The sequence below is a fragment of the Zootoca vivipara genome, chromosome 8 (assembly GCF_965207765.1).
Source record: "Zootoca vivipara chromosome 8, rZooViv2.hap1.1, whole genome shotgun sequence".
Classification (NCBI taxonomy): Eukaryota; Metazoa; Chordata; class Lepidosauria; order Squamata; family Lacertidae; genus Zootoca; species Zootoca vivipara.
Window position 1 is genome coordinate 68,057,096 of NC_142591.1, and position 11,783 is coordinate 68,068,878.

Here is an 11,783-nt window from a genome sequence, read left to right on the forward strand (position 1 = left end):
ACTGGCTCCAATACTTTCAGCTGCGCCAAAAATTAGCTGTAGATATCAGTAATGGATTGGCCAAGGAAACATCAAGATTTGAAAAAGAACTATTAATAAGGAAAAAAAAATATCTCAGGGATATACGACCTCCTACTAGAGTGGGAAACTAAAGAAGAATTGACCAAAACGGTCATGATTAAATGGGCGCAGGACTGTGGACATAACATAACAACGGAGCAATGGCAACGCTTGTGGACTAAAGATCTGAAATTCACAGCGTGCTATTCACTGAGAGAACATAGCATGAAAATGCTATATAGGTGGCACTTCTCCCCACAGAAGTTAGCAAAGATGTATAAAGGGAGAAGTCCTGAATGTTGGAGATGCGGGGAAAAACCTGGATCGTACTTCCACATGTGGTGGACGTGCGACATAATTAAAGACTATTGGGATAAGATCTATAATGAAATCAAAAAATTATTCAAAACAACTGTTAAGAAACAACCCGTAATCTTCCTCCTAGGCATTTTGCCCGATAATTTTAAAAGGGAAGACAGAAAGCTTATGATGTACCCTGTTTCTCATATTTTAAGACATACCCATAAAATAAGCCATAGCAGGATTTTTAAGCATTCAAGGAATATAAGACATACCCCGAAAATAAGACATAGTGATAGGTGCAGCAGCAATGCCGGCCGCGGCAGGAGAAGGAAAAAAATAAGACATCCCTTGAAAATAAGCCATAGTGTGTTTTTTTGAGGAAAAAATAAATATAAGACATGTCTTATAATATGAGAAACACGGTATAGCTTGACCGCCGCTAGAATTCTGATTGCAAGGAAATGGAAAGAGAAACTGCCCCCTACCATAACAGAATGGCAAACTCTGTTGATTGAATATTTACAGCTAGCGAAATTAACAGGCTGGGTGCGGGATATAGAATATCAAAAGACATCCAAAGAATGGAAAATTTTTAGAGAGTATTTAAAAACATATAACAACAACAACATTCTATTGGCAGAACTTGAGCGATATCTGTAAAATATAAAAAGTGAAACTAAGAAAAGAGAGGAAGAATTCGTGGTTAAAGTCGATATAAACCAACCTGTGGGTAATAACAACAATAACAACAACAAAAACTAGATATGATGGTGAAGGGTTGGAAGTTTTGTTTATTTGTGGAAGTGGAATACATTCTGAGATATGATTTTGGTATGTATAATTTTAGTTTTGAGAATTTGGTTTGGTTTGATGTATTTTGTCATATATTTTATTTGTATGTTTACATCTGGAAAGATCTGGTGTAAATAACTTTTAAATCCTTATTCGAAATAAAGGTATTTTAAACCAAAAAAAAAAAAAACACCTCACCAACCCGTAAAGCCCCCCAAAAGGCCACCGCAAAGGCGGCAGAGAAAAGTCGCGCCTCATATTTTGACCAGCAAACGGCCCACAATTGCAAGCGCATACTGCTCAAAAGTTCAAAAGTGATTGGATTCCTCTTAAGGCCACGAGGGGGGCAAAGTCTGCCCCATCCTTCCATGGCCTTACGAACTACAAATTTAGCGCAGGGGTCCTTATTGAAAAATAATTTTCCAAAAAATGAGATTGCTGCAGATTGTAATTTTATGGTTTTGGCTGCCCTCCCCAATTGGAACAGGTGTGCTAAATATTGCAACACCTGAGTGGTGGTGGGGCGGGCCGACCCACCAACCGCCAAGGACTGATATCTATGAGTTAAGAAATCAGCCCAGGCCTTCTTGTAAGCATGCAGAGTAGAGGGAGATACAGACGCAGCTAATCCCTGCAAGACTAGGAGCTGCCAAGGTTCCATAGACTATCCAGGGAAAATTCCGGTTGGATCCGGGCGTCGGGAACCAGGGACCTGAATCGCTCCACCTGAAAACGGGACAAAGCATCAGCAATATCGTTAGATAGTCCCGGAATAAAGCGTGCTGCAAAAGCTATGTTAAAGCGTAAACATTGTAAAACGAAGGCCCTAAGGAGGGCAGGACGTCGACAACTGCATGATTACCAGACCAAAATCAAATGCGATGGTCCTTGAAGTCGTCAACCCACAGGTGGACAGCTACAACTATTGAAAAAAACTCAAGGAAGGTTAAATCCCACGTAATACCCTTCCCGTACCAGGCAGGAGGCCAGCGCTGAGCGCACCACCTGCCATTCCAATATAAACCGAAACCTAAAGAACCTGCCACGTCAGAATTTACTTGAAAGTCGTTGTGCAGGTTCAAAATGTCCTGCCACAAGGACACACCATTGAAATCGCGCAGGAATTCCAGCCACACCCAGAGATCGGCCTTCTCTCCCTGGTGCAAGTGCACATGATGATGTGGGGATCGTAGACCCACAGTGCGTTTGTTCAAGCGCGCGCAAAATGGGCGCCCAGGCGCCACAACCCTGCATGCGAAATTGAGGTGGCCAAGCAAAGACTGTAGCTGACGCAAGGTCACTTTCTCATAAGCTAAGACCTCCTCAATAACACCCCTCAATTTTGCGATCTTATCAGTAGGTAAATAAGAAGTCTGAGCCACAGTATCCAGTTGGATACCCAAATAAGTCAGCCGGGTAGCGGGACCTTCCGTTTTGTCGGCAGCCAGGGGGACACCCAATTCCTCCATAAGGGTGGCAAATGCCTGCATCAGATTGACACAATCACCCGTGTTAGAGGCCGATACTATCATTTTCATTATTTATTCATAGAACCTTTATCTGATAAGAGATTTGGTTTCTCCACTTTATCCTTTATATATTCTATAAATGGTTTCCAATTATTTTTTGAATCTTCGAATTTTATTCCTTTGATTTGTTCATATTTTATTGCCAAATTGTAATAAATATATAATTTTTGTTGCCATTCTTCTTTATCTGGAACGTTAGTGGCCTTCCAACTTTTTGCAATCAATATTCTCGCAGCTGCAACGGCATAGCTTATACAACACCTATCCTGTGGTTTAATGTCCTCTGGTACCATTCCTAACAGAAATAGCTCGGGGGATTTCTTGAATGAATATTTCAAATTTTTCTTTAACTCTTTATAAATCGTTTCCCAAAACACCCTGATTTTGTTACAGTTCCACCACATATGTATATATGATCCGACTTCTCTATTACATTTCCAACATAAATTATTAGTACCTGGATATATTTTGGCCAATTTGACATGTGTTAAATGCCATCTATTTTGCATCTTCAATAGATTTTCCTTTAAATCATAATTTGGCGTGAAATTCGAATCCCTTTTCCATAAATTTTCCCATTTTTGCATTGAAATTGATTTCCCTAGGTCTTGACTCCACTTAATCATGGAGCTTTTTGTCATTTCTTCTTCTGTATTCCATTTTAATATAATTTGATAGAGATTTTTTATATATTTATCTTTATTTATCAATAATATTTCCTCTAATTTAGAAATTTCTTTTTCAAATCCAATTTTTTTATCTAATTGTAATCTTTGATTAATTTGAAAATATTGTAACCAGGTATTTAAGTAATTTTTTATTTCCGAATATTCTTTTAATTTTAAAATTTCCTCTTTTTCTTCTAATAATACTTTATAAGTTGGCCAATTATTTTCCATGTTGATTCTTCTCACTGCTACTATTTCAAGTGGTGAAACCCATCAGGGTGTCTTGGGCTCAAAGAACCTTCGATATTTTTGCCATATCAAATATAAAGATCTTCTAACAATATTAAACATAAATACATTCTTTTTTTCAACCCTTTCCTTCCTTAAATAATAGTGCCACCCAAAAGCCAATCCTTGTCCCTCCAAATCTAATAAATCGGTGTCTTTAAGTTCCATCCATTCTTTGATCCACATTATTGCTGCTGCGTCATGGTAGATTTCAAGATCAGGCACTCCATACCCCCTCTTTCTCTATCGTCTATCATGATTTTGTATTTTATCCTTGGCTTCTTACCATTCCATATAAATTTAATAATATCTTTTTTCCAATCTTTAAAAAAAATTCCTCTTCCCAATATCGGTAAATTTTGAAACAAATATATAATCTTAGATTTTAACTAATGATATTCTCCCCAGGGTTGATCATGTCAATTTATCCCAAATTTCCAATTTTTTCTTGATTTTCTTCCAAATTTCCATATAATTCTCTTGTATCAAGTCAATCCCCTTTACCGTTGTTTGTATGCCTAGATATTTTATTTTATTTTGCTATCTTTAATCCTGTTTTTTCCTGGAGTTCTATTTTTTCTTTTGTTTCCAAATTTTTCACTAGCATTTTGGCTTATCATTTCGTTATATATTTCGTTTCATAATTTACTTTTAGGCCCACTAATTTTCCATACTCTTTTATTCTTTCAATAGCTCTAGGGATGCAATGAATAGGATCTTCCGTTGTTATAATTATATCATCCGCAAAGGCTTTGATTTTAAATTTTTTCTTGCCAATTATAATACCTTCTCTTCTCTTATGTTTTTTAATAATATTTCCAAATTTATTATGAAGAGAATTGGAGATAAAGGGCAACCTTGCCTGGTGCCTCTCATGATGTTTATTTTATTTGTCAATCTTCCATTTATTAAAATATTGGCCTTTTGGACTTTATAAATTGCTCCAATTGCATTTTCCATCTTTTCTCCTAATTTTAGATTTTCTATTGTTTTCAACATGAAGGGCCACGAAACCTTATCAAACGCTTTTTCTGCGTCTATGGATAAAAAGCTGCCTGTTTATCCCTTCGATTTTCTAGACACTCCAGGATATTTACCACATTTCTTATATTGTCTTTGGCATATCTCCCTTTGATAAACCCCGCTTGATCTTTATGAATGATATCCTCCAATATTGTACTCAATCTGTTAGCCAGGATCTTTGTAAAAATTTTATAATCGGTATTTAATAGCGATATTGGTCTATAATTACCTGGGACTTCTGTATCTGTTTGCGGTTTGGGTATCAATATAATTTGGGCTTCTGTCCAAGATTGGGGGGTAATTCCTTTCTTTAATATTAAATTCATTAATTCTTTGAGGGGCTCTAATATAATTTCTTGCAATTCTTTGTAATATTCTATTGGTAGCCCATCCGGGCCAGGTGTTTTTCCTTTTTTCATAGCCTTAATTGTTTACATTATTTCTAAAGTTGTTATTTCTTTATTTAGATGGGCCAATTTTTTGATTGGAATTCGTGGTAAACTATATTGATTTAAAAAAATCATCAATTTCCTGATTGGGGATCTCTTTGATATAATAGTTCATAAAATTTTAGAAAAACTTTCATAATTTCTTCTGTTTTACTAAAAAATTCCCCTTCCGACTTAATTCTATTGATTATTTTTTCATTTCATTTCTTCTTTATTTGGCAAATCAATAATTTGATTTGATTTGATTTGATTTATTATTATGGTTCTTGACCAGCACAAATAAATATGCAATATATAAAAACAATAAAAGAAAACAAGAATATATAAAAATAGACAATAAGTATAAGTTTTAACAATTGGTTAAAAGAAAACTAATTAAAGGAGTATTACTACTTAGAGAGGTAGACTACAGCAGTTAATATCACTGGATCCTCTTTAGCTAGTCCTGAAGATGTTCTGAGGATATTTGGACACTGCTAATTAGATTGGACCGAATTTTTATGGCTCTGGCACAGAATTTGGCAACCTTCGCTGACACATTAGGGTTAGCGTCGGAAAGAAGCCCCACTATATAAAAATTATCCGAGCGTCCAGGTAGCTCTGCCAGTATAGTGTGGATAAGCTCGCCTCGCACCTCCTCGTAGAAGCAGCATCGCAAAAGTATATGGCCGATAGATTCCACTTCTCCTGATCCGCACAGACAGCATCTCTCACATAAAGAGATCCGTTTGTACTTCCCTTGGAGAACTGCATTATGCGGTTACGGGTCAAAGTGAATGCTCTTCTATGAGAGGGTATTTCCAGGTGGGATAAATATCTGGCTGGGCGGGCCAAGTATCTCCTTTCCTCCTCAATTAGAAAGTGAGGTACTTTACCTAAATCCTTCTGTCTTTCTATATCTATAATCCTCTGTTTAATAAGGGTATTTGCTGTATTAAGATCATGTGACATAAGGCTGGATGGATTGAGGCCTATACTCAGCATCTTATTCACTATGGTCTTGCTCCAGAGGGATTGATAGTTATCTTTCACTAGGAGCAGAAGTAGGCCCTGAGGATTCATGTTAAGTTTCAGCCATAGATTACAAGCCTGCATCCACACTCTGGCCTCCACGCAGATCAGGCCTGTTTCTAATCGTATGGCCGCGTTTGACACACACAGGGGCATTTGTAAGGCCGCTCTAAGGAATTTGGACTGTACTCTTTCGGCTGTCGTCAGATTAGGTGGCGGGATGTTAAGGTTGGCCCCAAAAAGCAGCTGAGCCATCACCTTAGCTTCATACGGTTTTAAAGCCGCAGGAATATACTGTCCCCCCTTTGTTCTAAGAAAGCTTAGAATAGCTGCAGAGGATTTGTGGGCTGCTGTTACTGACTGTATTAAGTGGGCTTTCTTTAGCCCTTTATCGTGAAAGACGACGCCTAGATATTTTAGGGAGTGGACCTGTTCGATTTTCTGGCCGCTTATGCTCCATGTATGGTTCTTAGGGCGTTTGGCGAAAGACATTATTTTTGTCTTTTGATAATTGATAGTGAGATGGGCTTCTGTACAGTATTCCGCTAATGATGATAGTGCCCTCCGTAGCCCAATTGGGGTCCTCGATAAGACCAGAGCGTCATCCGCGTATAGAAGAATAGATATATGCCTGTTGTGTATTGAGTCAAAGGATTTTATCTCTGTATTATTATTGTCTGTATTTGCATTAGGATAAAGTAACTGCCTTTTGGTTCCAGAGGGTACAGCTACTATTGGTTCATTTAAGCTGCTGTATTTGGATCCTCTGTCTTATTGGTTCCCTCCAAAAGGCAGCACTGTGATTGCCTGATATTGTTCCCTCCAAAATGTATCCCCTTCTAGCTAGTTCCCTGTCCCTATAAATATAGCCTTCCTGCCCTCACAGTCAGTCTTGTTCACTTTAATAAAGAGCTGTTACTAGAGAACTGTCTCCAGCATGTTTTGTCAAGAGAGCTGAAATCACAAACCCCACGTCACAACAACTGGCGACGAAGGTGGGATCCGGAATGCTGAGGAGCGGTTAAACACAACCCTGCCTCAGAGTCCGGATTGCAGCTGAGAACAAGACCCACTGGCCAGCTGAGAAGACGACCCTGCCCGCTAGGACAATGGAGAGTCCTAGGGTATTGGAGCCCTTCCAGCCATCAGAGCCCCACACCTGGGAAGACTACGTCGAACGCTTTGAGTTCTTCGCAGTGGCTCAAGGGATCACTGATGCCAGCAAAAGAAGGGCCACATTCCTGAGCTACTGTGGGCCTGAGACCTTCAAGCTAGCCAAGGCATTACTTGCTCCAGCGAAGCTGAGTGAGACATCTCTCCAAGATATTCTTGCCTGCCTAACAAGCCACTTGGCGCCTACTGAGACCAAGATGGCCCGGCGGATGGAGTTCCATAAGAGGCAGCAGCATGCTGGGGAGTCTGTATCCGCATTTCTGGCTGAACTCCGGAAGCTCGCTCAGCACTGCGGCTTCCAAAATCTGGAAGAGACTCTCCTGGATCGGTTTATTGGTGGTCTGAGCAGCAAGAAAGCCAGAAGACGCATCGTGGCTAAAGAAGAGGTTACCCTTGCTTCAGCCTTGAAGGAGGCCACCGCCACGGAGAATTATGAAAGAGAGGAGCTTGATGCCAGTCGCAAGGCCACTAAGCCACAGATAGAAGTTGCGCATGCCATGGACGAGCTAGAGGCTACTCCGAGCCAGAGCCCAGTCCGTGGGGTCGAGTTGGTGCGTCAGGCCTGCACAGTGCACAAAGATCACCGAGGCAGTTGCCCAGGTTGTGGCGGAAACCATGGGCTTCAGAGTTGTCGTTTCAGGGATGCTATGTGCCGGATGTGCGGGAAGACAGGTCACATTGCCAGGGTCTGTAGATCGGCGGCGTCAGGAGCAACAGGAGCACCTAGACTGGAGCATCGCAGACCGCCCACAGCAACTCATTTTCGAAAGGACTGCCACTACATAACGGAGATCAACGGGAGGGCCGTGCAGTTTCCAGCGCAAGGCAAGGCACACGTCAAGGTGAAGATTGAGGGTCAGCAGTGCGACATGGAGGTGGACTCTGGATCTGCATTCACCATCGTGTCGGACCAGACCGCGAAGACATTCTTCCCCAGGGGTAAGTTGCCCCCTCTGGAGCCCTTCCCGGCAACCTTGCAGTCGTACTCAGCAGGCCGCATCCATGTTATGGGAATGTGTGCTGTGAGAGTACAGTTCCGGGACAAACAGGCTGTACTCAAACTGGTGATTGCGAAGGGCAGTCGCCCCAGTCTCCTGGGCACTGACTGGTTCCCCGCCCTGGGACTGAGTATCTCAGGGCTTAATTCAATCCAAACCTGCCCTGAGATGAGCGAGGCATTATGCAAGGAATTTGCTGGTCTATTTAATGGAAAACTGGGTTGTTATAAAGGGCCCCCAGTTGACTTCGAGTTGGACCCCGGGGTGGCCCCAATCCGACTCAAACCAAGGCGAGTGCCATTTGCACTGCAACCCAAGATTGAGGCAGAGCTGGATAAATTGGTCAAGCAGGGAGTTCTCTCACCCGTGGACTCTGCTAAGTGGGAGACTCCAATCGTCACGCCCCTTAAAGCAAATGGGGAAGTCAGGATATGTGCAGATTACAAATGTACTATCAATAAGGCACTCAGGGGAAACTCATACCCCATTCCAGTCGTATCACATCTGTTGGCTAAACTGGCTGGGGGCAAGGTGTTCGCCAAAATTGACCTGGCACAAGCTTACCAACAGCTGCCAGTAACCCCACAATCAGCGGAAGCACAGACTATTGTCACACATAAAGGGGCGTTCAGAGTTAACAGATTACAGTTCGGAGTTTGTGTGGCCCCAGGGATTTTTCAAGGGCTCATGGAACGCCTGTTAAGGGGTCTGCCGGGGGTCTTGCCATTTTTTGATGACGTTTTGATTGCTGGAAAAGACCCACAGGAACTGGTTGCGCGTGTCCGTGCAGTGTTGCTCAAGTTCAAGGAGGTGGGGTTGCAACTGAAAAAAGAAAAATGCAGTTTTGGGGTGCCAACTGTGGATTTCTTGGGGTTTAAAATTGATGCATCAGGCATCCACCCCACAGATGCTAAGATTAAGGCCATCATCGAGGCACCACGACCACAGAACAAGACGGAGTTGCAGTCATTCCTGGGACTTATTAACTTTTATCATTTATTCTTACCCCAGAAAGCTTCGGTAGCTGAACCATTACATAGACTTTTGCAGAAAAAGAATGTGTGGCGATGGGGGCGGGAGCAGCAGAAGGCTTTTGACTCCTTGCGAGAAATGCTGAGTAGCAGGAGCGTCCTTGCTCATTATGATGAGTCGAAGCCGCTGGTCTTGGCATGTGATGCCTCTCAATACGGCCTGGGGGCTGTGCTGAGTCATAGGGAACCGGATGGGTCGGAAAAGCCCATCTCTTTCTATTCCCGTACGTTGTCACCCACGGAGCGCAACTATGCTCAAATTGATAAAGAGGCACTAGCAATTGTGTCAGGAATCAAAAGGTTCTATGATTATTTGTACGGTCGCCATTTCTCCATTGAAACGGACCACAAACCACTGTTAGGGTTGTTCAACCCAAACAAACAAACACCACAAATTCTCTCCCCCAGAATGTTGCGTTGGTCAATATTCCTGAATGGGTTCCAGTACACCTTGACCCATGTGCCGGGGAAACAGTTGTGCCACGCTGATGCGCTGAGTCGATTGCCCCTTCCTGGCGGGAGCAATGAGGATCCTGCTCCGGCGGAGCACATTATGATGCTAGAAACACTTCCGGGGGCTCCTGTAACAGCTACTGATATAGCTGAGAAAACGAGGAAAGATGCTGTTCTCTCCCGTGTGCTCACTTGGGTGGGGAGGGGGTGGCCAGGTGGTCCGCATGAAGAAAAATTCAGGCCTTATGCGACAAGGCAGCACGAATTGTCCATGCATAAGGGTTGTCTCCTATGGGGAGATAGGGTGATCATCCCAGCACCACTGAGAAACAGGGTTCTTGAGACGCTTCACATGGGACACCCGGGAATGGTCAGGATGAAGTCGCTAGCCCGATGTTATGTGTGGTGGCCTGGAATGGACCAGAACATAGAACAATGGGTACGAACATGCAAGGCATGCCAAGAGGTGCGGCCAGAAGTGGCCAGAGCACCAGTCCACTGGTGGGAGCAGTCCAGGACTCCCTGGAGCCGGCTGCACATAGATTTTGCTGGGCCATTCCAAGGGAAGGTCTTTTTGGTTATCGTTGATGCATATTCCAAATGGTTAGAAGTGGCGATGGTCCCTAGCATGGCATCAGCTGCCGTAATCAAGGTGTTGAGGCAGCTGTTTGCAACCCATGGGTTACCTGAGACCATTGTATCAGATAATGGGGCAGCTTTTGTATCCCAAGAATTCAGGGCATTCTTGGCTGATAACTTCATAAGAGGGGTCACATCCGCGCCCTTTCACCCATCTTCCAATGGGCAGGCTGAGCGCATGGTAAGAACAGCCAAAGAATCCATTGCACGCTTAATGGAGGGTAACTGGTCGGCTCGCATTGCGCGAATGTTATTTTTGCAGCATGCGACGCCGTGTACTGCGACGGGCAAGTCGCCAGCTGAGCTGCTCTTAGGTAGAAGACTGGTAACGGTGCTGGATTATGTCCACCCAGATAAAATGCCAAACCGTAATTCAAGAGCAACCCCCCAGGCTGAGACTGACACAACAAGGTATCTCGCCCCTGAAGATCTGGTCTGGGTGAGGAACTATTCACGAGGTCCGCGGTGGGTGGCCGGTGTGATCACCCGGGCTAGTGGACCTGTGTCCTATTATGTGACCTTGGAAAATGGGCAAGTTTGGAAGAGACATATAGATCAGCTGAGGCGCCGGGCGCTCAGCAGGGAGGAGTCAGATAATTCATCCCTGGCTAATGACGCACAGCTGCGAGACCAGAGTGAAGATGGCCCAGAGGTGCAGTCACCAGGGGCTTCCGCAAATGAACCAGGGCCTGCTAGTCCTCAGGATGACGAGGTACAGGTAGGGGACCCTGAGATGTCTGGGACTCCATCTGTTCCTGACGAAACCCCTATAGCAGCCCCTCCACCACAGGTAACACCCAATCCAGAACCTGCAACACCTGTTGTCAGGAGATCAAGTAGAAGTTGTAGGACCCCACAGTACCTGAGGGATTACGTCTGCTGTGCTCACTAGGGGGGGAGGGGTGTTGTGTATTGAGTCAAAGGATTTTATCTCTGTATTATTATTGTCTGTATTTGCATTAGGATAAAGTAACTGCCTTTTGGTTCCAGAGGGTACAGCTACTATTGGTTCATTTAAGCTGCTGTATTTGGATCCTCTGTCTTATTGGTTCCCTCCAAAAGGCAGCACTGTGATTGCCTGATATTGTTCCCTCCAAAATGTATCCCCTTCTAGCTAGTTCCCTGTCCCTATAAATGTAGCCTTCCTGCCCTCACAGTCAGTCTTGTTCACTTTAATAAAGAGCTGTTACTAGAGAACTGTCTCCAGCATGTTTTGTCAAGAGAGCTGAAATCACAAACCCCACGTCACAACAATGCCTATCTGCCAATTTAGGAGAGTGAAACTGTGGCCCTTTTACTTTTGATACAATGTCATTTATATAGTAGTTGAACAGAAGAGGAGCTAGCACACAACCCTGTTTGACAC